This window comes from Syngnathus leptorhynchus, chromosome 4, assembly GCF_054491065.1.
Source record: "Syngnathus leptorhynchus isolate UIUO chromosome 4, UIUO_Slep, whole genome shotgun sequence".
NCBI lineage: Eukaryota > Metazoa > Chordata > Actinopteri > Syngnathiformes > Syngnathidae > Syngnathus > Syngnathus leptorhynchus.
This window is the reverse complement of record NC_141198.1, coordinates 8,583,370-8,610,146: the sequence shown is the minus strand read 5'-3', so window position 1 is coordinate 8,610,146 and position 26,777 is coordinate 8,583,370. Positions and strand designations below refer to the sequence as shown.

The window sequence follows — 26,777 nt, the reverse complement described above, 5'->3', positions numbered from 1 at the left end:
TGTCAAAACTATTTCCATCAGATATTGTGAAATATGAGTTCAGAGGACCCATTCAGAGAGATAATGTGATAATTTGATTTTTCAGATAGGCTGAAAGGAAATGCCTTGTCTGAGCATTTTGAAAAGCCGAATCCATTACTTATTCTTAATTCACCCTGGCATAAATTAAAGGATTTCTGCAGGCCATTAACTCATCCATTAATACCCAGGGTCAAGATTATTGAAGCTCTGGCTAAGGCAATGTGAAGGACCATTTCTTCAGGATGTGTCAACTCGTGATTGCAATAGAGTACAATTAATTGTAAAATCATCTTCTCCCTCTACTTCAGATAAACAGCGGGAAAAGATAATAGTCACACAGCCGGACAATCTTGTTGCGATAAATTAATTTCCATTTGACTTGTTTTGTTGTTTCCGGCAATTCAACCCCAGTTGATTGTTTCGGAGGATGTAAAGTGTAAGGACAGGGGAATGCACTGAAAGGACGTGTAAAATTAGTTAGGTGTCAGTACAAAATTGAAACCCGTTGGGCTATTTTTAATTCAGATTGTTGAAGTGCTTGCTGATGGAGGACATGAAATTAGGGTATGCACCATTGTTGCACCACTTGCCTCTGTGGCCATGTGCAGATTATTTTTTGGGGAAAATGAGACAAAGAATCATTATTTTTATTTAACTTTTCTGGGACCCTGAGCCACAAGGTGACCAAACCTCATAGAAAACTGATCTCAATAAGCTTTGCAAATGGTCCTGTGCTCAGCAGCTCTCTGCCGATTTGGGACTGGTGCAAAAGAAGATGAAATTAAGGCAAATAAAAATCATATTAAAGAATATTACAGCCCAACAGCCATTAGTCTATGGCTCGCTGTCAGTTTTTGATGGATTCCTCACTTAGTTCAATGAATGGTCTAATGACAATGATAGAATCACATGCAACTAAATAGAAAGCAGGAGTATTCCACAGACACATGAACATAACACTGAAAACAATTTTGCTAAGGCTATTAACACATTTTCATGCAACCCACATGCAAACACTATTTAAATCTTGGAAGAACATAATCTAAACAACCCCTACACACACACACACACACACACACACACACACACACACACACACACACACACACACACACACACACACACACACACACACACACACACACCTAGGGACAATTTGAAACCCACCCAGGCACAGGGAGAACATGCAAACTCCACAGAAGAAGGATATCCTTCCTCCTTGTGCGCTGTTACATTCAATTTAAATGTTGAATCACACATTTATTCCAATTGAGTTCAAGTATCCACAATGTCAGATACCATCAATTTGAGACAATGTCAATTTATCAGATAAATAAACAATCGGGCATATGCCTTGTTAAAAACATTCATATGTGCAAACGTATTGGTATATTTTGCTGCACCCTGAGCCATGACACTGCAAAAAATATGAAAGTCTTCAATCTATTTAATTAAGACAGCTTAGTAGTGGCACCCAGTTGCAAGGTGTTTAAGCTAATTACAGTATTAATTACAACATTAATTAAATGACATAATTGCCTTTCAAAACAATGACTCTGGTATCCTCAGTAAGGTAAAGGGTTAATTTACATTGGATCTCAGGCATGCATTATTTACATGCTTGGATGAATAATACATTTAAGAGGTGGGCTTATAAATCTGCTGGCACAAAGAAAAGCAAAGCTCAGATGCTCAGAAAGGCTTATTTAAAAATCTGTCTTAAATGAAAATTCTTTTGAGCTATGGTCACATCGTTGTGGACCAAATTTGTTTCAGTGATATCTGCAGCTACTCGTGGGAATAAAACACTCTGTGAAAGCCCAAATAAATGTGTAATTTCATTATTGTCTACTTTATGTATTCATTCATGCTGCATAATAAATGACTGTAAATCGTTTGCAAATTTACAGACACAAAAGAAAAAAATAGGACAGGATTAGGCTCGGATGATACCTCACTGTGCCCAAAAAAAAAAAAACATTCAATTTCCATGGCACAAGAAAAAAAATTACATCTCAGTCTGACTAATCAAGGCGAGTAAAATGCTGCTGCAATAAATTACTCCAGTGTGAAATAAACCACACAAACAGTCTGATGATAATAAATGTAAATTATTTCTGGGCAGAAATTTTCATGGTACATGAGTAATATAAACCATCAGGAAGGAGTCTTCCTTAACATTAATTACAGAAAATGACAAGTGAGCTGACAAGTAGGAAGGCTCATTATCTGAAAACATATTCACAACTTCGCAATTTGCAGAAGATGGACTCCAGCTAAATTAATCTCCTTTCTTTGCATGAGCCCCTTCTAATTTTCATGTTATTAACAGGTTTGCAGTATCACTCAGTGCTTGTCACCCTAATCAGATTTTTCGGGGGGTACGGGAAACTGTGGTGTCATTTGAAAAGGATCGGGCCTCATAATGTGCTCTCCATCATGCGTCTGAATCTACAAGGTTGCTTTTAATAAGGTTCCTTAATCATTTCTCCTTTTTGTTCGACTTTTGGCCTGTCTGCCTTCTATTATCATTGGTTTCATGAGGAGGTATCGTTAAAATGGAAGTAGCCTCGTACGATACATGAAGCATGAACAAAGACGTCTATTTTGTCGCTATGCTAGATAGATTAAACATTCTCTTCTATTTATAAATATGATGGTACGTTCATTTTATTTAAGTTTCTATTCATGTCAATGACAACCTTGTAAATGTATTCATGACAATAGACTAAACTTACATGAGTCATAGTAAAACCACGTTCTGCTCATTAGACTTTTAGAAACAGTATACTAAGCGAGCACAGCAATATAAATCACCAGTCCAATGAAAAGCTAATTTGAGTAATAAACAACAAAAATGTGTTATTAAAAAAAATTACAACCGGAAGCTGCGATTGGCTGGCAACCTGTTCAGGGTGTCCTCCGACTACTGCCCGATGACCGCTGGGATAGGCTCCATTACGCCCGCGACCCTTATGGGTACGAAGCGGTTCAGAAAATGGATGGATGGAACTAAATTTATATATATTCAGTCATTACTATCAGAGCTGGACTAGCAGATGTACAGGTCATTTGCACTGTGGCGGAGCAACATTTTTATCCTTAGGTGGCCCAAGGTTAGATCATGAACCCCCCCCCCCAAAAATTTTTTTTAATAATTTTAAATGATTTGTTTTTATTGTTAATATTTTTTACAAATCTTCCAAATTCTTCAAAGAATACAAATAAAAAATGCATAATGAGTCACGACAACAAATGCCGCATGCATGCTGGGATGCCCAGCGTTGATGCAATAATATAATTGATGTAGCGCTATGCGGACATGAATGATTGTGCATTAGATGCAGTGGCAGACAATATTCATTACATTATGACATTACCTGTTGATTTCTGGCCAACAGCATAAAAAAAAAACTTTGGGTCTATTTGTCTAAGGCAGCATCAATGTCAATGTTGGTGGAGTAACAGTTGGATTAAGCGTGAGTCAATAGGTCATGCCAAGAGAGTTTTGTGTTTTCATTTTTAATTATCTTTTTATATGTCCCCTGGTGTAATTTGGTGACAAAAGTAGACTATAGCGGGTCTAGACTGACAAATGATGCAATTCGATTTTGGTGGGTTTGATTGAGACGCAGGCAGACAGATTCAGAGCTCCGCAGATGTATATGGTGCATTAAATTTCATTCATAATTTTGACAACAACGTGGGACAATCCCACCAAATCATTCTAGAAATTAATTTTTCTGATAGAATTATTATCATTATTATCTTAAAAACATTATAGCACCCCTCTGATCGGTGGATAGAGTTGGTTCACCCATGGATGCATGATTGAGTGTGGAAGGCGGTCTCCAAATGCCCTTCTACAGCGGCCATCTTTACATCATCCGCAAGTGGAGATCTTGTAGTTCATTTTCAACGTACTTTGGACGCGACGATCTCCTGCATCTAGATGCCATGAAGATCACATGGCTATTTGCGCCGAATTCATAAGAAATGAGGGGCGACACTTCCTTTGGCTGGCAAACAAGTCGGCTGCGTTACCTCCCACAATGGTGCAAACGCCCCTTATACCCGCGCTCCTCTTGGAAAACGTCAAAAGAAATGAAACTCCACCCACGCACACAATTTGACTGCGCTTTGCACAAGATTTATGCTGGGCACAAAAATAGGGTCCCTGGAATTTATACATTTTTGTCTGTGAACAGAGTTATATTAGACACCCTACACAGATGCTTCAATAGCAGATTCTCATTGCTCTCTTCATTGGTTTCATGTATGACTGACTAAATAAATGTTTTATCAAACAATAAAATGTAAACTTAAAAGCTAAATGGATAGAACACAGTGACTCAAGATCTGACAGAATGCCTCTTTTTTCAAATCCCATCAATATAAATTGCTATACTCTCATCCTCTCCTTACGAGTCAATTCAGGCAGGTGAGGAAAGAAAATGAAGACTACGTACATACTACATAACATATGTATAGACCTTGCCACAATAATTACAAATTGCTATCGGATAATAGTAAAATGCATTTATTTGGGCACAATCTTAAGAGGATGAACATAAAGAGCTTGTTAGTGAATAATCGCAAAAACAAAAGCAGTACCAATATTCAGATTTAAAGCACACAGTGCCCATTTTGCACAAGATGCTGGTGGTTCAGAGAAGAAACCTAGATATCCATCGCTATCTAAATATTAATATTTCTGACAATATACAGAACATGTACAGTGAGTGCAACACCATTTTCAGTAACATTGTACATGTTATATGCTATGAATTAATAAATCTGAATATGAGATTGCTGCATGTCCAAAATGTAATCTGGAAATTTGCTGTATTGCATCCCCAGTTTATTTCACAGGTAGCCTCATGATAGCTGAAGCAGAAATGCAATATGTCATGCAAAATTAGTTCAGAGAGAATAAGTTTCAGGGGGAAGCCAAATGTTATGAGGGAGTCCATAATGGCAGAGGCAGCTTTATCTCTGCTGCTCTCTTACAGAGACTCTAATTACATTTCACAGATTGTGCTACAATAGCTGCTGGTAACCTTTAGTGGATGGGCTTTTCAATAATGCAAACTACACATTTTCATATCTGTTCCCCCCCTCCTGTGATTCCCATTTATTAATTTGCCGAACACAATAAAACAAAGACTCGTCGTAATGTGCTCCTTGGCTCAAAAAGCAGCCAACAAGATAAAAATACAAAGCCATCTCTCATGCAATGAAGAATGGTCTCGCATGCAAACAAGCGACATAAAGTCTGACGTTTTCAATTTGAAAGGCAATTTGCTTTCGAATTGCAAAGTGCTGTATTCCTCCTTGTATTTATTTGTTTTAATCATTTTGTTTATCACCTTGTTTAAATGTTCATTTACCCTCTATGGCTTAGAGTCTAAGTCCAAGTACAATCCAAGTGTGACTTAAATTACAAAAGAATGCATTCAGGTTAAGTATTAAGTATAATTGATGATTCAACTGTGCAATTCATCTTTAATCTGCAATTTTTCCAGAGCCGTTTTGTTTCACATTTTAATTTAGACAGTCCTCGCTTGAACGGTGTCTTGTGCGAGTATCATACATAGGCAGTATCACAGGCACTTCGACCGACAATGACAATCTTAACTTCTTTTCCGAATACAGAAATGTCATATTTCCTTGACATTACCAAACTTTCACTCCGCCTCTAATGTGCATCATAATACGTCATTGACCATTTCACACAGCTTGCAGCCTCTGTATCCACACATAGCAAAAACTAAAAAATGTCTAGAGGCAAAAAACATACGTCAGTACTTTACTTTTCTTCTGAGAACAAAATCTGAAACCAACCAACCTGACATAGTGTTGGGGGATAAACATCAGAGGACAGCTGTACTGATAGATGTGGCAATAATGATTGACAATATATATAAATACAGTATATATATATATATATATATATATATGTATATATATATATATGTATATATATATATATATATATATATATATATATATATATATATATATATATATATATATATATATATATATATATATATATATATATATAGTAATGATCTAAATCCTGTACGGCAGCAGCTACAAGGGGTTTTTAATTGAAAGATTATTGTATTAAATAGTTGCTTTAATGGAGCGTGCACTTCTGCAATTATTTCTGCTTAAGGAACCTGAACCCTGGGCAGGTCTTTAGGGCCACAGGCATTTGAATTACTTCCAAATGAGTGGTCATCATCATGAGTTTGATGTCTACCAGTGTCAGATCAGAGCACGGTATGATGTATGAAATAAAACAAATTGTAAAGATTCTTAACACAGCCAAGCAAACTGGTCAGCCCTAAGATGTTCATCCAAGACTTGGTTCTAAAATTATTTACTGCAAAAAAAAAAAAAAAATGGTGGATTTTCCTTTGACTCAAATATAGCTACAGGAAGAAGAGACTGAAATTACAATTGAACAAATCTGACTTTCCTTGATCCTTGGCGGTTCTTCCCGTGATAGGATCAATATTTTCCACAGCAATCTCCTTATTCAAACATATCAAATAATGAGCATATTTAAGCAGAACAGTGATGATGATAGCCCAATTATTTTCTAAAGCCAAGCACGATTACAGAATATAGAATCGTTTATGAGTGATACGGCTGGTGTCTGACATCATATTTTCTCTGGTATTTGACGGAGCCCACATGATCCTGGAAGCTTAATTCAGACTCTTGAATAAGAACAAGAAATAAAAGATGCTAGAATTCACCTGATCTGAATTATTCATCAGAAATCTTAGTAATGCAAGTGAGTCTGCAAATGCAAACACGCTCAGTGATCATAGTTGATGTGTTGGATTTTTATGGACATGTGTCTTGGACCAGGATTTTAGAATTAAAGTACAACATACTATATGTGGCACTGAGGTGGTAGGTTTCCCTGGGTTATAGCCCTCCCACACGCACATGCACACAAACGCAAGTGAGCCTTATAATCTGTTCTAATGTAAAAAACATATACTTATATAAATAAACAAATCATTCATTGTTTCATCATCTGAACCGCTTAGCCTCAGGAGGAGCGCGCGCGTGCTGGAGATTATCTCAGCAGTCTTTGGGCAGTAGGCGACGTACGCCCTGAACTGGTCACCAGCCAATCGCAGGTATCAAGAAAATAAATCGTATTTTCTTTGCCTTGTGAAACCCACTCATAACTTCACTGCCTCGGTTTCAATAATTTAATATACACCTAGACCGGTAAGCCACAGCTTCCATATTTCCGTCAAGATCAGTACCAAACTGAAACGCTTTCCCTCTCCCATCCACTGTGAAATTCATCACCACACATTTACAATATGTCAGTGGCAAAAAACAGATTCGGGCAGACTGAGGTGTCCATTTCCACCCAAGCACCAGTGGACCTCCAATGGGGAAATGCTTGACTGCGGAGATACCTGCAAGAAATTAAATTCTCCACTTGGCTGGCTAGGGTGACTGGTCCTGGTCTGCCGGCCTCCTCCTTCATTATTCCTGGGCCGATAACTGACTGAACTGGATGTCTTGTCTATTTAAAGCCAGCTCAGCTGCTTCATGGGAGGAACAGGCTTGTCACTCTTCACTGGAACACACTGTATTAGCATCCCCACTTCATTTATTTGACTCGGATTCCTTACACCCATCACGCGCCACCTGTCCCCAAAAGACATTTGCAATTCACCACTGCTCAACCTCCTGCATCTTTTACAAAACTATTCAAAATAACGTGTCAAGATTTTTCATTAAAATGTCATTTATATGTCACTCATTTGATTTAGTTTGGAAACAATAAAGGTGACCTTAATTGTACTTTTTCGTGAGACACAGCAGGTTAAATTCCTAAAATGTTTACAGGGTTACTATTATTTCTTACTCAAGGAAAAAATAATGAATGGAATACTTGTAATCTTTGGAACATAATGAAATGAACAAATTGTTTTATATACATTGCTGATTTTCAAACCTGACATTAGTTTAAAATTGAGGGTATTTTGATTTCCAGAAAATTTAGGTTGTACCCTTTCTTACTACGAGACTTTTCTACAATTTCTTGACTGTATTACAGTGTAGAGATGAAATTAAAAAAAAAATGTTTGCGTGTGAACAAACATGACTCATGATGCTCAAAGCACTAGGGTCGTTGGTAAATGGAGCATGTGACTTTAGGCAAGAGGGTGTGTGGAAACGCCGTTTTCCGTCTGTAAGTAAATGCATGTACATTTGCTCTTAAGCCCAACAGCATTTTGACTTTGGTTCAGCGGTTGGGTAGCCAATTAAGGGGCGAACAAAATACTGGAAAAAAGTTCCTGTTTCATTGGAAAATTCATTCAAAAACAAATACGTGCTTCAATCAAAGGCAATGCATGGACATTTAAATGTATTCATAACCTGCTCATTTCTCAAAATACTTTTATAAGGTTTATTTTTTTGTCAATGCCAGAGTATGTTCTATCAATGCATAACATATAGAAAAAGGTCCAAAAATATTTTCACCTGACATTAAAAGCTTATTTCTAGTTCCATTGTCATAATTCCACGTAGTCTACGTACGTCTTCATATCTGTGAGTGGTGCCATATTTCACCTTGCGCTCTCACCTCGGAAACAAGCAAATCTCGGACAGTTGTATTCCGCTCGTTTTGGGTTTTGTTAGATCACAATAGGAAGCGGTGACCACTGCGATTGTTGACTGCCAAAACTGTTAACGAGGTTTGACCACAAAAAGTGTCCGTCTAACAAATTAGATGTGGATAATACTTCATTTTGAGCAAGTACACCCTCAAATTGTTGTAGCGTTTAATACATGAATAGGGAGAAGAAGAAAAAAATGCTTGTGTGGGGTGATTGTTAGGTGTGAACCATTCACAAGTTGTCACGTAATGTGTTATAAACTCAGAAGCAACTTGATAGCTAACTGTGTTAACAGTGTTACGACTCAAGCGGTAGCGTGCTCGTGGTTGTGAACTTGAGCACCCGTGACCATATTCAAATGCACTTGAGTAAGACACTGAATTCCTGATACCATCAGCAGGTGAATAAGAATGTGCAAGTTCTTTGCATACCTTGAATGTAGAAAAGCGCAAACAAGTGAAAGCCTGAGCACATAACAAATCCAACCAATGAATATGACGTACCATAACTATTTTGTTCACAGGTTGGCCTTCAAATGAGTGGCATTCTAATTTAGATATGTAATACTTAGAAGAGAAAATCAGAGAAAAAACATTATTTGTGGCATCCATTCACTTATGGGATCATAAAGCAGGTTGACTTTTATGCAAAGCCATCTCTGTAACAAACGTGAAAAAAAAAAAACAGACAGAAATCATCTTTTGCAGGTTATTTAACACCCAACGCCCACTCCTTGGGTGTAACCACAAAACCAATAGTGTTGCGGGACAAAATGCTTTCCAAAGTGTCAAGTGATTGCTTTTTGAGGTTGCTGTTGGTTAACTTCCTAATTGGTATAATTTTTCACATGTACATAAGTGTCATGCCGTGATGGGCTTTAGCATCCTTGGTAATGCAGTGGCCTGTAGTTCAACCTTGAAATCAATAATGTATTAAACTCAAGAGCTTATTGAAATAATAGAAGAGCTTGCATGGTGGAAGAAAGTCAAACAAAGAAAAATGCACAGACAAAAGTGTGCGCTTCTGTGCCAGGCGTCTTGTGAGAAATGCATTGTTTTCATGCCAGAGCTCCAAAAAAGGGACAATGAACATCTGAGTGATGTGAAAACGCTGGTACATAGCGAGCAACAAAAAGCAGCACCTGAGTCCAAATGAAGCGCAACACCAAAATGTGTGAACACAAACAGTTCATTTTCTCTCATTTGGATAGCAGTCAGCATGTTGATGAAAGTAGCCAACAATCTCAGAGTGTTTTGTTTGTGCTGGTGCTTGTGGTGAATATAACATGTGGCAATCTGGAGTTCCCTGCTGCTATCTTTTGCTCTTGGATCTTTGTGTTTTGACAGTGTTTGAGAGAAGAACAGTCTGTGAGGTGTCAGGTGAAGACTATATGTGACAGATTTGGAGGGGAAATCAAGAGCAGACAAACAAGCAGCTAAATGCTTGGGAAATGTCTCAGCTCTCAGACAGAAGGCGATAAGTGCTGTTGACGTGGACATGACAAGCCAGCAACAGTAAACCTCAGGACACGCAATCCCACCGGAGGCACAGGAGTGGACACAATTGTTAATGACGGAAGAATGAGCTAAACAGCTTTTATGAATGGAATTAAAAAGAAGGCAGAAGCCTTGCGAGCAGCAGCACCATATCATATCGGGCTGCTTTCTGTTGGTATTTTGACACAATGATCCATTTCAAACAGGGTTTGATTTCTTCGAATAAATTAAAATGGCAAGAGATGCTGAAATCTACTGTCAGGTTGAGTGAGCTTTTCCTGTTAGAAAAAAAAAACAAAAAAAAAACAGCCGAAAGCATGCTGTGTTTATAATTTTCTAAGATGATAAACATAGTATGGTTTCCCACTGCCGTAAAATGAAAGCACTGCATATCATTAAGAAACCAGTTCCTACACCTAATAAAGCATCAAGTGAGTGTATCTTATAATTATTTTCAATTTTCTATGGTCTCTGACTTCATGAACAGCAGGTTTTTCTGACTGAACATTCCATTCCCCATACTGGAATGTCTAAAATGGCATAAGTCTAACGTTCTGAAATGTTTATCCAGGAGTGGATGTGAAATCAAAATAGGGATATAACATTTGAATTACAGAACACAACTGTGGTGTCTGCCCTCTTGGACTGCGACATCATGAATATATATTGCATTATGAAGATGTGATGACATTTAGAGCGATCACATTTAGCCCTCCTTTTTGTGCCTGTGTTTCTGCTCTTTCCACTAATGCATTTTGCAGCAAGGAATGCATCTTAAAAGATTCCGTGAGAAATGTCAGCCTGAGCAGACATTACTTTGTGAGCCGAAATCCTTTCAGTCTGTTTTTGTGAACTCTCCCAACATCTACAGTAGCTTATACACAAGCCGACTTCATCCTAATTACTCCTTAGAAGGCAAGTCACCCCAGGTGGAAGTGAAGCCGCCTCCCTCCTCCCTCCACCTTTTACTTCCATTTTGACTATAAACACACACTTCCTCTCAAACCGATGGGGTTGTTTACATTCATCTATGGGACTGCGGTGGGAGACAGTGAAAAGGCGTGGGAGAGACGTAGGGAGAGGCTTGACCAGTTGGGCGCTGTCTCCCACCTCATTACCAGATGCAAATGAAACGGGTACACATGTTTAATATTTAGTGGCAGCAGAAATGTCAGGCTGGCACAAGATGGAATTAAACAGCACTGTCAGCGCAAGTGAACTCAAGGCTTTCTCAGCTATTTCACTTCATATTGAGTTACTGTCACAATTTATTTTACAGCGGTGGGACGACTAGTGTGAAAATGTTCTGTGATGCCGTTAAGAAAGGAGAGGGAATCAAGGAAGAAGTGTGAAGGGTATTGCTCTGCTGAGGCGTTTTAGTTGTTTCTCAGCTTTGTGACAAATCTTTATTGTCTCATCACAAAGCCGTGCTATTAATCACGACCCCCCCACTTTCCCCAATAATTGTACTGGCATTTCTGTCTGATTGGTTTGTGCAAAGTAGACTGATTAAATACAAAAGAGGGAACCAACATGATATGAGAGACAGAGCGAGACATAAACTCCAACGTACAGTAGATATGTTATTCACACTGGACTGCTGAGCTTAACAGACCTCCCATGAGAAGGGTTTGGTTTAACTAATCCCGATGATCCAGACTCATATCAAATGTGTCAGACAGACCACACCATAGGCATAAAGGATTTAAACCAATACGGATTTGCTTTCTGCTTTGAAAATAGCATTTCTGATAACCGTAAATCCCCCATTTTTTTTTTTTTTTTTTTTTAGAGTGCAAAACTATATGTTGTCTTTTACCACACACCAATGAATATTATCACAGTCAGGGCTCAGGCAAGTTAATGTTTATTTTAATCAGCATGGCAGATAACACTGGGACCCACAGGGACCTAATTAAAGATACAGTACATAGGAGGTTTATCTCCACAGCACTGGCAAATGTCTGCTCAATGGTTTATCCTGGAAAAAAGAGACCGGAAGGGTTTTCAGAGTATAAGTTGTTGTCTGACCAGTCTAATATGTAGTCTGGAATCAAACAACAAGGTTAAAAGATGCAAAAGTATAATTCTTAATTTATTCCAAGCAATTAAGCTCTGTGGACTCTGGCAGAATTAACGGAAAAGAAACTTTTGCTGTGGACAGGAAGTCAATACACTCCCACTGACTTCTAAAAAATAGAAATGGATCATTATTCCAAGGTGGGGGCTTTTAAAACAGCATTTTAAATGTTACCCCACTGTTCAAGATCATGAAAACCTTTAATTTCATGCAAATGAACAGCCAGGAGCAGGGCGCTTAATGTAAACGAATGCTTCTTTTGTTGAAGTGAGCCACAGAGAGAGAGAGCGAGGGAGAGCAGTTGGGAAGGAAAATTCCCAAGGATTCTTTAATTGCTATCTGAAATTATGTAAATCCCCCTGCTAGGCTGAGTGCAATTATCCTGTGACTCTGGCTGCCAGCTTTACTAATGTCTAACAAAATATCGGTGGCTGACATTTAGACGTGGTAATGCAAATGAGAATTAATTTTTCTTCCAAGACAAAGGGCAGTCGAAAGATCACACCATTTTATACAATAAAGGCTGAAAAATTAAGGTTTGCAAAATGACAAAAAATGTTGATCTGGAAATGAGCCCACACTGAAGTCCATGTTATCAGCAGCATGTAGTGAATTCCATTACTTTCTCTCTTCTGCACTATTACAGTAATGTATTCCTGTGGCCACAGAGAGCTATTCTGCATGCACAAGACATTAATTTGGAGTCGGAATTAATTGCAGTGGGCCTCGTTTCTAGTAATGATATGGGGAGCCCTCCTCACCCCGCCGTTGTTGGAACACATTCCTGCCCTAGTCAGGATGTTCGACTGTTTGGGTCACATTTTTCTATTTATCTCCCCTGGTACAGAGATGGATGTAGGCCAGCCACTGCAGCCTGGTGAGACTCCCTTGTGTTAAGCTCACAACACCTGTCCTAGCGTGCGCCGTCCCCCGCCCCCACTCCACCTCACGCCCAATCTTTACCAGGCCAAGGAGGAGCACCATCCCTCTCCCCCAACTGATTGTCTCTTGGGACTAAGGAGCAAGATGGGAAGCAATGTTCAGGGTTGGTGTTCGGAGGGAATTCTGCCATCTAAAACTGCATTTCTTCACCGGAAACCAAATTACAATCTGCTGACAGGGAGAGAATACTGGCTATTAATATTTTAGTATGAAGACTGTGTAACATCCCTCAGCTATGACAATTCTCAGATGAGGGAGAGACGCATGACACACCGACAAATGCCTGGTACGCAGTACAATTTAATGATGCGTTTTTCCGAATAGAATTTTCAGAATATACTTTCAAAATGTGTCAATGTTTGTCGAACGTTTCGCAATTAAAAGCGCAAACTCTCAGGATGAATACATTCATGCATTTTGAGCCCGCTACAAAGTCCAGCATGTATTTGCTATTGCATTTAACCCCGACTGCACCTCATATCATCTTCCTCCTCCTCATCTCTAGTCTTCCACCCTCACCCTCCATCCGCCACCCATACATCCATCAGAGTTCTGTCATGGTGGAAGGGCTTCGATGCTCCTTCCTGATGCGGCCATCAAGGCTCTCTATCTAACACAAGCCGACACATCATAATAACAGTAAGAGGCCTTTCCTGTCCACTGTCATGCTTGGAGAGATTAGTTCCCCTCCACAAAACCCAGGTAATTTGCTTTTGCTGAAGCACATTTGTCGGCGCTATTCTTTCAGGTTAACTAGTTCACAAGAGGAGATGAGACACTTGCTGCGGTGTTTGCACCTTTTATAGTGTTATTCCTCTCCGCTACTTGAAATAGGCACCAAAAAGCCATCTTCAGCCATGCAGGTGTCTGCATAGATGTTGCAGTAGTCATTTAATGTTGTTGTCGCTCATGCATACATTTACTGCCGCAATGTAAAACATAAAAGAAGCAGAGAGTGAATTGTTTTTCTGATGTGCTCCTACTTGACCAATCTAAGAATAACTGACCATTTGGGGACTACTAAATGACATCAAATCAAATGTCATCTTTGGAAAATGTTTTTTTAGAATATAAAGTAAATGTTGACATAAATTTCCTTGAGCTGACAGGAAAACAAAAACGTCTTCAAGTAAGAATTTCTCTCGCTTGGTCTGATATGTATATTTATTTATTTTTGTTATTAATCACCCAAGGAAGCTCTAAATTCCCCCCCCCCCCCCCCCCCCCCCGCATGAATGGGTTGTGCTCTATGTCTTCTCACATTTGCAGCATGATCATATTTCATAAATGCTGCATTTGAATTTTTATGTACAGTGTATGCAATATTCATGATAAACTGAATATGTAAATAGGTAACCTTTATTTATGGGGCCCTGCCAGAGTCCTACTCTTAAGTATTTCCTTCGTTGATAAGATGGATTGACAAAAATGTTAGTTAGGGGAATACTTGGGTGGCACTGGAATGATTGATAATTAGCAGCTCAATATATGCCGGCTAAAGGTCATAATTATCTTTTTTTCAGACAGCTTTTTTTTTCCCAGGTACATACATCATGTATCTATTTGTTATTCTAAATGATGATAAAAAATGTTTACGATGTGCTTTTATGGTATTTGGTGACTTGTGTGAGGATATGTGTTGTATGCCTGCACTAAGATGGAAATAGCTAAAATTGCCTGACATAAACTAGTCGAGTTTGAATGTTATCGTCACACATTTAATCCTACCGCTGCATTCCATTATTTCAAGCCAAGTGCCTAAAATTACCTGTCCCATCTTGAAAAAGCTCCTTCCCTGATGTTTAGAGAGCGGTTAACATGCCGGGGATGCTCCAAATACGATTTTACATCCACTTATGGAAATCCATTGTTCCTTGAGCATTTCCACATACAAACCAATAGTGTGCTATTTCTAAGAGGTCCAAGACCTCAATTATATCAAAGGCAGTTTGTCCTGCTGGTGAGCTGCCTGCAGAAGGCCTCAGACAACTGTGTCAATGCTACCCCCTTGTGACCATAGTGCAGCAGAAGAATTTCAACATAGAAAAAAGGCTTTTTGCTCAGAAGACAAGGCTCGACTCACATAATGGAACATAGCATATGTATATGTGTGTGTGTGTGTGTGTGTGTGTGTGTGTCTGTGTGTGTGTGTGTCTGTGTGTGTGTGTGTGTGTTACCAATTATGTATTTTAGTGCATATGATCCAATGTTACAGCAATTTCAGTTGTTTAGGAGGGGATAATAAAAACATTTTTTTATTTAGTTTGAGAGAGTATTTGTGCAGTGTGGAATTGAAATGTGTCATCACGATACCTTACCTTAGTTTCCGGATCGCTTTCATTAACACAAAATATGTCTACAAAGTTGCAATGTTGACAAGCAGACAGATGCATGTCAGAAGCTTATGAAGGAATATTTTGGAGGGCACTCTCCTTGCTATCCCGTCAGTATCGTCTTTGTATGTGCTCAAAAAGAAATAATTAGAGACACAGATTTATTATTCTGCAAATATGCTCGGCTCACTTGTCACATGTGGCAGAAAGACAGAAAGAAAGAAAAAAACAGGTACGGTACTCTGAAGTGCAGTTTGCCATGAGCTGCCACTTTTTATTTCCCAAGTTTGTGCACAGTGCAACATTGGCAACTTGAGTTAAAAATTGGTCTTCTACTTATGATTCCTTTGACAGCAGTATTAAATTTGACTTAAAGGAAACTTTAGTGAGCTTGCATATATGCATGATGTTTATTTAGCGTCTGCAGCACCTAAATGGATAACATGTTTGGTAAAAGGCAATTTCAGAGTTCAAAAGCCAGTAATTAATGGAGAAAACATATAAAAAAATAAACATAACATAATGTGTATAATAATAAATATGTTTGTTTTGTTTTCATTCCAAATATTCAAATAATACAAATAATACAAAGTTTCCTGTTTGTTTTCAGACAAAGTACTTATATAAAACCATTTGCCGATGAAATTGAAGAAGGAAAATAAGTACAAGGAGAGAAAAAAAAAATATATAAATGACTTTGAATTTAAGAAATCTTGATGTAATATAGTGCACTGATGAATGGTGCAACAGCATCTTCTAAACTGAACAGAAAATTGTGGGCGGGTGGATTCACATAATCAGTTGTTAGGCATAATTCACAATGTTCCAATGAGGACCTATTAAGGGGCTCCACAGTGTTGATACCCCACCCAAGCCCTCAGGTTGCAGCATGTCAATCACAGACCTTTCGCCCTCGTATTGACACCTCGCATTGACTTTCCTTCACACACATCAGTGAGCCTAAACCATTTCATACAGGGTGACCATCACCCCCCCCAACCTCAAGAGAAGTTGATTTGTGCCTTCCTGCCAGCTCAGAGCGTAACCACAACTCAAGTCCTAGTCTAAACAACATGTAAGGACATACTCCAAATAATATACATTTCTATTTCTGATTATTTTTTCTCTAACTTCCAGTGAATAAAATACTGTTTGTTTCCATGTGATCTCACAACATGTCACCCAATCTTACATATGACATCACAACCTCTTCCATTCCCTTGGGTTGTTTTTGAGTTGGCACGCAAACATGCCAAAAATACATATTAAGATTTATTTGTCTGCAACCACACAATAAAGCTATCTTTGCATTTCCATCTACTGAGCTCTCGTCCCAGTGGGAGTAGCCAGCTGAGAAATGTTATGCTTTCAAGCTTCGGGGAACGCCAATGTGAGCAATGTTCAGGGTGGGGGAAAAATGGTACTCTAGTTTTGTACTATGAAAACAGAAAAGTATTCTTTCACATTCCGAAGGCTTTCAAGTGTTTTAAGATTTGCTTTTGCAATGTGGTTGCAATTATCGGTCATCTCAAAAAAGACTCTTCACCAGTCACTCCATCTCATTGTCTTTTTATTTGTTCCTCTGGGGCGTCATTGTCATGCTTCCCTTTTGTCTCCTGCCCATCCTCACACACTTCCTCTCACTAAACCAATCCATCTGAATGGTATGTTTTTTATCAAGCAGAATCATTTTGAAATCTCCCCATGATCCAAGGTTATGTCATTCTTATTTTCTGCAACTATAAATGTGCAACACTGCAGCAAAAGAAGTTGACTGTAAAAGTCGGGTGGAATATTTTACGACGTGCTTATGAAGGAAAATAGGAGGTCTTGGAGAAAGCGGCGCTCTTCAGTGGATTGTGGATTTCATCCTCTTGCCATACACACATGTCGAAGTGTTTGTGGCAGCAGATGCAGCCCCTCTGTGACTGGAGTCCTAAATGAATTACTATAAAAAGGGTTACGCTGGGGCTGGATGGCTTTTATGAAATTGCACAGTGGTGAAAAGGGGGAGACGTCTTTCCATAAAAGTTCAATAAACTAGACATTTTCTCAATGACCAAATCCGAAGAAATGGAGTGCCAATTATTGAAAAAGTAATCATCTTTCTTTGATCAATTTCACTTTTCAATTCAACTCCACTTGCTCATTTTGCACCTTTTAGCTTACCCTTTTCATTTTTATCAACATTTAATGATATTCTTCTATGTAAAGACAATGATCAATTTCTATTTTCAAATGATTACAACATTCTCCGGTCACTGCCCAATGACTGCTGGGATAGGCTCCAGCACACCCGCAAACCTTGTGAGCATCATATAATAATATAATATAATAATAACAACAATGGATGGGTGGAGTTTAGCATGTTGGCATGGCTGTCAACAACCATTTCATTAAAAAAAATGCCAATCCCTGATTTACAGGATGGGACCTGGCAATCAGCTCTTTTAGCACATTTTTCTAGGCCAGCGACTCCTGTCCGACTGACCATTCAGACCAGTATAGTCTTACTTTAAACATTTAAAAGGTTAACTAGAAAAAACAAATCCAGTAATGTTACTTTTCCCAGTCAAGTAAACAGAATGCAGTTATTCATCATAAAATGTAATTGTTATTATTTTACTGTAATTTAACAGGAAAGGCGTACCAGGATTTAAAAGTGGAGCACGTTACCTTACACCGCTACAGAACATTCAGTGAAAAACATCTATCACCATTAAAAATAGTTACAGTTAACTGCGTCTGGGTTGCATCAGCGAGAAGATTTAAATAAAGAGCGCACATTTTAGCCACAGTGATCAATCAAGCAAGTGTTGTGCATGCAACAAAACTAGTAGGTTAACAAACAATAAAATACAGGATGATTCTTAACACCAGGAGGACCAACTAAAGGCACTCATCAACTGTCTGAAAGAAAAGAAAGCCTCTGGTATTCACAGCTTGAACTAGTGGAGGCACTGTGGGTGACTTCAACTGCATTCATTCACATCTGGGGAGTCAAATATGAGCCATGTCACGTTTTCAGCACAATGACAACTCATGTCCATATACCACCTAAAAAACAAAGGAAAGAAAGTCACATTTTTAAGCAGGAAATCATTCCTAATTTCAGTGTATGCCAGCTAAAGACGAAAATATTAACATTTATTGCACACTGTGCTGTCGACAGTGTTATATAGCCCCCCAAATACACTGTCTTTTGCCATTACAACAATAAAAGTTGATTATGTCAAGTAAAAAAAAAAATTTGCTGTTATATTATTAATGTGTCAGATTGAAAGAAAACTTCAACTGGAATTAATACTTATCTTGAGGGAAGCATGCTTATTTGAAGAGCTACAGAGGGCTATACGATAGTTTAGAGAGGGAGAACTGGCAAATAATACTTGAAAATGACTTTTAATAGGTTTTCGTGTACTTTAATATGTTTAAATGTGTGAACGTAGGAGGGGTAAAACTACATAAAAACTAGTTTTTTTTTTTTTTTACATGGTTTCCCTGATCTCTCCCAAGAGGAAATTTTTATCTATTGCGGATGGGGCTGGAATGCATCTCTTGCAATAAATGTGGGTTGACCATAGTTCTTGTTCTCAATCTCATTCGATTTAGCCGATGTAACCTAATGTTATAGCCACTTGTAATTGGACATTTTCACTATTAAATGTTCATATTAACCTAATTAAAAAAAAAAAAGATGAGTTACATACATTTAAATTTAAATCAGGAGCACAGGTGATCTTATTATGATAATATCACTTGCAATGAATGTATGTAGCCTCACAGCTCATCATTAATAAAAGATGCTATCCTACCTCAGTGAACATGCAGGCAGCAGCTGTCTCTGCGTATCTGCGATATTGGTTTCTCCCACTTTCTGTAATTAGCAATGATCAAGAGGAATTATAAGCGGCGGTTAGCAACACCGGACTCCTCAATGACCCTGATAGATGGTCAATTATAGTGATCAGGTCATGGCGTTTATTGGATTTAAAGTGGCAGTGATGGGCCCTTTTGGCCTTGCGTGGGTAATTATCACATTTCTGCATGATTTAAGATGACAGTCAACGCTGAGAAAGACTTAACTAAAATTTAATCATTTTCTTATTTGTGTATTTCTACAAAAGTTAACAGCGGGTGGCCATAAATGGATAAAATACTGTCCATCTACATTGGACTGAAAGATATGAGATACTTGAATTCCCAGAAAACCAACAGTTGCAATTTCATAATTCTGGATTGATTGAAAAAGTAGGACTTTTGGCCATTTTGGGATGTGATACTTTTTGACCATTTTCTTTTTATTGTCAAGTACTACATTTTACTGTACTATACTAATAAGAATATGAATAAGAATATTTCTAATCCATGGCCCACACAATAATGACTAGAACAAGAACATTTCTCCTACCTAACTCCACAAAGTCTTTTCTCCTTGCCTTATTTCAGAAACCTGTTCAGATCCAAACCTGCTGCTCATCTGAACGAGTAAACGAGGGAATACATCAGCGCCTTGTTTATTATGTTCTTATTTCACATGACAGAAAAGGTCAGAGTCTAAGGATTATACCAAAGGTTCAAGAAACTCAATAAAAGCCAATGAAAACAATACCATCCATATTTTAAACAGCTGGCACCAAACAGAGGGAGGCTTACATGAGGGTGCCAATTATTGTACTTCTCAGAATTTGCCATAAACTACCTCAGGTGTACTTTCCAAACAGAACAATTGCTTATCTCATACAACTTGCATCAATATTAGATCATCAAATATGATTTTGCTGTGGCTTGCTCATATATAAACCAATAACATAATACTTAAAGATGTTGGGCAGGAGGGGGCAGATTTAGTAGGGTTTAAATGCAGATGTTTTTAAGGATGTGTGCAGTTGTTTTGAGTCTGTCTTTGTTTGCCCTCCGTGGACTCATTAAAGTCTGTGCAGCACAGTCTGCGCTCTATAATCCTGATGTATTATTAATCATGTCCTCCCATGCAACTCCCAAAAATGTCCATTTTAGATTTGTGAGAATGCACACAATTTGAAACTCAGCCTAGTCCAGCATGACAGGATGCTTTATTTTTCTTCCTGTTACACATTCCCAAGTGGGTAAACAACAATGGGTGTATTGTTCGTTGTCCGACATTCGGTAGTTATGGCTCTGTGTCTGCCTTGTCACTGTATGGTATGCCACGTGTGTGGAGTTTCGGCATCCACTCTTGTACATTGACAAGCGTTGCATGCCATTGTGTAGCGAGAGATACCCACAGCTTCGAAAATATTGTGCATAATGTCAGTTGTGTGGTGTATTGAAGTAATTATGCCAACAGAGTTTGCACCCACGACTAAGAACTTCATGGCAATTTAGTACTAATAGGTTGGCAATGTTTTAATTATACATACGTCCAAATGTTGAATATATATTTTTCATACTTAACCCATGTGTTGTAATTTATAGCTATGACATTTCAAGAAAAAAAAACATCCACCTAACCCTAAAATGAATTCATAAATAACCTAACCTAAACCTTAATTCATACATATTGCCCGGTGATATATATACATCAATATACATTATGATTATTATAAAAAACAAATGTGCTAATTAAAAAAACACACACAATATTCACCTATAGAAAATACTTGCATTTCTGATTTAAAAAAAATAGTCAAAATTTGTTGACTCGTATCATTTTATGAAAATGTTGGGTTTTGTAAAGAAATAAAAAAAAAAAAAAAAGAACGATTACATGGTACAGGGCGATACAATGCCCAGCTGTAATTGTCACTGTCACATACCGTACAGTCCTGGCATGGCCTCTTGGCATTTTATTTAACTTTATTTGGGTAGATAATCCAAGTCTAGTTCACTGACAGGCTGCAACATGATTCACTTGGACAGTGACTGACTGCACATCCAATTTGTTTCAACTCCAGAGCAGAGGCTTATTATCTGAAATGCATGAGATGTCTGTGCATGAGAGGCGTGATCAGTTGGGGCATGCACCGGGGCTGCTGGGAAAGTAATCAATAAGAGATTGTCTCTTCCAGTTTAGTACGACACATTAAAACAGAGCTGAAAATTAAACGGGCAGATATTAATAACAATGGAAGTACGGACTCATGGCTGAGAATGAGGGAGAGGTCAAACTTAAAATACGTTTGCTGTTTGCAGAGGCGTGCAACAGGGCACATAAGTCGATCAGGCAATTGCCTTGGGTCCCAAGCAGAAGAGGGTTCTAATTATGGAATACTTTAAAAAAGTACTGCAATATGGTTTTGCTGCACTTATAACAATTTTCACATGACTGTTGCTAACTGTGAGCTTTGTGTCATCTGGACAGGTGTGTCAGTTATTGCTGTTTGTTTCCTCTTCCTTTTTGTTAAAGGGAGTTTCCCTTGTCTGGCTTTTAGGAAGGTTTAAGGAACGGTTGTGCGATAGTTGAGCCAAGTCAGTGTGATTTATATAGATACTGTGGCTTTTTGAGTTGTTTGGTTCATAGCTAGAGGGGAAGTTCAGTCGGTAGTCAGAGTACAAGTTTGTTTGATTGGTAGAGCCGGACCTAGATGTGCAAAATCACATTCCTCAAAGGTTGCTGGATTGTATTGTATTAGTTTTTGTTCCTGGGGCTTAAAGGGGGTAACATTATCCTGGCAAGTCAGACCAATGTTATACCAGTGATTGGTTTGGTGCGGAATCGCATTGATACACATTTCAGAGGCGGGGCAAACAGATGCAAAGAGCAGACATGTCAAAATTCCATGTCTTCTTTTGAAATAAATGCTTCCACTGCCATTGGCTTCTGGGGTTTTATTGATTCTGTGTAGTTCTGTAAAATGGAGTTTAATTCTGATTGAAATAAACTAGCATCTCTCTCCCGCACAATTAAATGATGTTGAGTATGAAGGATACGTCACAGCAAGTAAAGTTTGGGATAATAATCTTTTTCGAATAGTTAATGTCATACAGCATAACGTTTTTTTTGGTCTGTATGACAATAAACAAATAGAAATGGTGTTTGAGCGATTCCCCTGATGTGTTAATTAGCCAAAGATTTCTTTTTCCATTGTCTGACCAACCAATACACAATAGGGGGTGGGAGCGGATGATGTTACCAAACTGCATTACAGGCCATTTCGGATGGCGTGTCATTGATTATTTATACCCTTATAAAATGCCTGTCTCCCTGGTACACCAGGCTTGCTTGGCTAGCATTGATAAAATGTTGCTAGTAAATCACCACAGCAGACAAACAGCATATTCACACACCGCAGATGAGAGAGTTGAGTGACAAAGTCCTGTGTGAGTAATAGATGTAAAGAAAAAAAAAAAACTGGAGACATATTGTTATAGGTTAGGCCGATCACTGGATCTTATTAAACTAATAACTCTTTGTAAGTCCCTGTTTTATTTGCACGTTTCTGACGCATATGTGTGATTAGATTAATTTTGGATATAAAAATTGGACGGTAGATCACATCCCTCCAGGAGATTTGTTCAGTCTTGTTATTTTGCATTAGTGGGCAAGGGAGCAGATGGCGAGTAGAAAGCTTGTGAGCAAGTCAGCACTTTTTATTTTAAACTTTAGTCTTGTAGGTGTCAGAACTGGAGCGGGACCTCTTCCACCCAGTCACCTTGCAATGGGAATATTCGTTCTTAGGTAAGAATGGCCCTTGCTAAGGCACCACTGCCTAATGCACATGGCGACAAACAAAAATCACATTTCAATATCTTAAAAAAGTGACGCTCTGGCCCCTTCAAAGCCATCTGGGAAACAACTAACAAGTCGTGAATCAACTAAAGATTTTCCACATTCTGTCCTCCAGATATATGTTATTTTTAAGCTATATTGCAGCTCACTAAATTCATACCGGCATTTTATCACACAGGCTAACTGTCCAAATGTCTCATAATATTGTATGTGTGCGTGGTGGTGGTGGTGGTGGTGGGCACACGCCAGGAGACAATCATGACATGCGTACGCCTACATTGGTTGGCAAGAAGAAAGTGAGTCCATATTGGACACACTTCCCAGAGCACGGAAGTATGAAAGTGAGGGCGACATCTTGTATCATTTATCTCCCTTAAATGTTGAAGCTGTGACAAAGTGGATGGATAAATTATGATGAATGATAAGACATATTTAGTCAATATCGCAGTTCGCTTTCATCACTTTGTTGTTTGTTGCCTCACAAAGTGGCGCCGGAATGACATCTACTCATTTAAATAGCACTTGGAAGGCCAGATTGTGATCAAATTGAAATGGGCATTGCACAAGTTAATATCAATATCTCCCTCTCTGAGATGAAATGTCAAAGTGTTGTTTTGTAAATTCATGGATGCCACTTAGGGAAGTGTTTCTTTCAATATGATGTTAAAACACAATGCTGCATTTATTTAGCTATTTCTAACATTGTTTTTTATTATGCATACTTAAACTACAATAACACATACAGCAACTATCTGTACCTACAGACGTGTTGACTGGCAGTGAAAACAGAACTACCACACCACTTGATAGTGTTACCAACAAGTGCTCCAAGCTGGCAAGGAGCTGACTGAGATGTGTGTCAATGTGAGCAGCCCTGGGAGCTGAGAACATGACAGGAAGATGAGTGAAAAGTAGCAAGCAATACAAGACGACATCCCCTCCAAGGAGAGGCAGTGATAGTATCTCATAATGTGCAATGTCTTGTAACAGCGCGCACATGCATTTACACACTTCAGTCCAACTACGTAGAAGAGTTGGATTTCAGTTTTTGACATCTAATTACGTTCCAGCAATATGACTGAGAGGTGCAGTAAGGGAGTGAATGATAAGAAATACGATTTACACACTGTTTCCTTGATGTTGAGGTTTGCTTTTGTGTAAAAAAAAAAAAAAAAGCAGCAGCAACAGGTAGGTGACTGTACAGCTAATACGCTTTAACATCTCTGTGTGAGGGAACATACAAAATTAAGGAATGCAAACATAAAGCATATGGGCAAAAATGAGCAGTAAGACCTACCATGTCCAAAAATTTGGGACGTTTTTGTCCATTTGAAACACTGTTGTTGAGTTTACGATTGATCTCATAGAAGCCAAGTTGGCACGCACATCTGGCGCTGGGTAGTTAGTGCAATTATTTATGATTTCCTCCAAGATTTAAAAGCTCTTTGCCCGGCCTTGTAATGCAGTAACTGATTGCACTGCTAATGTAATTAAGGGGAGATTATGATGTCCACGTGGCACGCCAGATGGTGGCATTCACAGCAATGGGGGAAGGCACAACTGGCACACCACTGCACAAGGGCAGTGAGGCGCAGTCAGTCGGAGCAGTCCAGACTCCCCACCAGACGGATGCATGTGTCGGAGAATAAGCCTGGTGTCCTTGCATGTGTGGGTGTGTTGTGGGATGAGAAGATGAGATATAAAAAGTGTGTATGATTAGACAAAAATAAATACTCCAATTGCATGTGAAGGCTCCAAACCCATTAAGTAATTTCCATCACAGGCCACAATATTAGGTTCACGATAAGAGCTGAGTAAAAATTATACCTTCACAGAGGTAACTACAAATGTTGAAAAGGTGATTAAAAATCCACATATACATAGTCTAACGTATGACAACCGAAATGCTTAAATTAAATTTTATTTAATATATGATGCTCGTGTACCATAAAAAGTTTGTTGAGTATGGCTCCACATGATGTTGAATTTACCCCAATTTGTTTTCTCCAAGTGGTTGCACAAAATAAAATCCTCTAGACCCAGATATATTACATGAAATTTAATTTAAGGATTATTTGGCAATTGTTGCTTGAATTATGCCATAACGAAGAATATTTCACCACTATTATGTCTTTGCATTGTGTTTCTAATATTATGACTGCTCAGTGAAATTTTTTGGATTTTTTTTATCATAATGTAAATTGTATTTAAAATATAAAACTTAATATAAAAAATGATAAAATGTTGTAATGTAATTTAAATACAATATAATATAAAATTAATATAAAACAACCCCATTAGCCAGAAAATCAGATGTCAATGAAAATTAAATCCCATTGGGCAAAGCCAACATTTTTTCCCACTGATTTCTCAGCAAAGGCAAAAATGGGACCAAAGTGACCTTTAATTAGAGAAAAGCATGATATTATAAAGCCTTGCAAGGTTCTATCCTATGGGGGCACTAAGGGCAGGCTTCTTAAAACATGTTATTATAAGCTATTCGGGAGACACGGGGTTTATATGCGTAGACAGAAAAGAGAGGAGGAGGGGGAGGTGAGGGTCGGCTCTGAAATGAGCCCTGCACATTTCAACACAGTCCATAATGGGTTCATACAGGTGACAGGGACATTGGAGGCACAGTAGATTTCCCAAGTTGATATAAGGATATTATTACTGGTACTCTCAAGGTGGCAACGCAGAAATCTCCATCTTCAGTTCCAAGATGAGTGTCAGCAAATTACAAAACACAGCCAATGACCTTTAAACAGGAAAAGGAAACCAGCCCTGTTTTAAAATCATTTAGGCGCAGAGTCATTCGCTGCACATAAGTGCAGGGTCACCCACTACCTCTTACTCAGCATACAACCACATTTAGGCTTTTGCACTCAGAAATAAAATGTGAACCAGTGTCTTACTGTTAGAATTCCCCAAAACCTGACAGTCCTCGATTATAGATGATAATACAAAGTAATTTTGCTGATATTGCAAGACTGTTTTATCACCTTTTCTATAATTAAACAAATAATCTGCCAGGCGTTCAGATTCTCAGCGTGTTTTGTCCGCCTTTCTTGACACCTGACATTTCATGATCGCAATTTGAGCATTGCCACGTGAGGATCTAATTGAGCACACCTATTTCAGACGGATGGCAACACCTTGATGTGAAAGAATGAGCTGCAAAATTGCAAAGGAGGGTCGGTGAGTACACCCTGCTAATGAACCTAAGTAGCAAGCTTAATTTAAATAACATCAATGTTTTCTTTATTTACTGAACAGACATACAGAAGAGAAACTTTTCCACCTGGACTGGGGCAGTGGCTTAATCAATGTGCACTCAGATCGGTCTTTCATAGTAACGAAGGAACGGATTGAAAAGGCAAAGCTCTCGATTTCCGGACTGATCTATCATCTCCCTCTTACCTACATGGGGTTATGAGTTTCAGCTGATGCAAACTGCCCCTGGATAAACGGAATCACTTGTAAGATGACTTCCCTTACTTCCTAAAATCTCTCATATTTGAAGAGTAT

At 38.5% G+C, this 26,777-nt stretch overlaps 1 protein-coding gene across 4 annotated transcripts in view; it reads left to right on the top strand.

Moving 5' to 3' along the window:
• mvb12bb (multivesicular body subunit 12Bb) overlaps positions 1–26,777 on the top strand; it is an 81,347-nt gene that overhangs the window by 25,368 nt on the left and 29,202 nt on the right. Inside the window, exons 2-4 of one of the 4 annotated variants that reach the window (XM_085909137.1) lie at positions 13,711–13,844; positions 26,391–26,447; positions 26,526–26,728. The exons of 2 other annotated variants lie outside the window; for them this stretch is intronic. The gene's annotated coding sequence lies outside the window, so the exon portion shown is untranslated. The remainder of the gene's footprint in view (positions 1–13,710; positions 13,845–26,390; positions 26,448–26,525; positions 26,729–26,777) is intronic. One more of the 4 variants, XM_085909136.1, reaches the window with a different exon arrangement.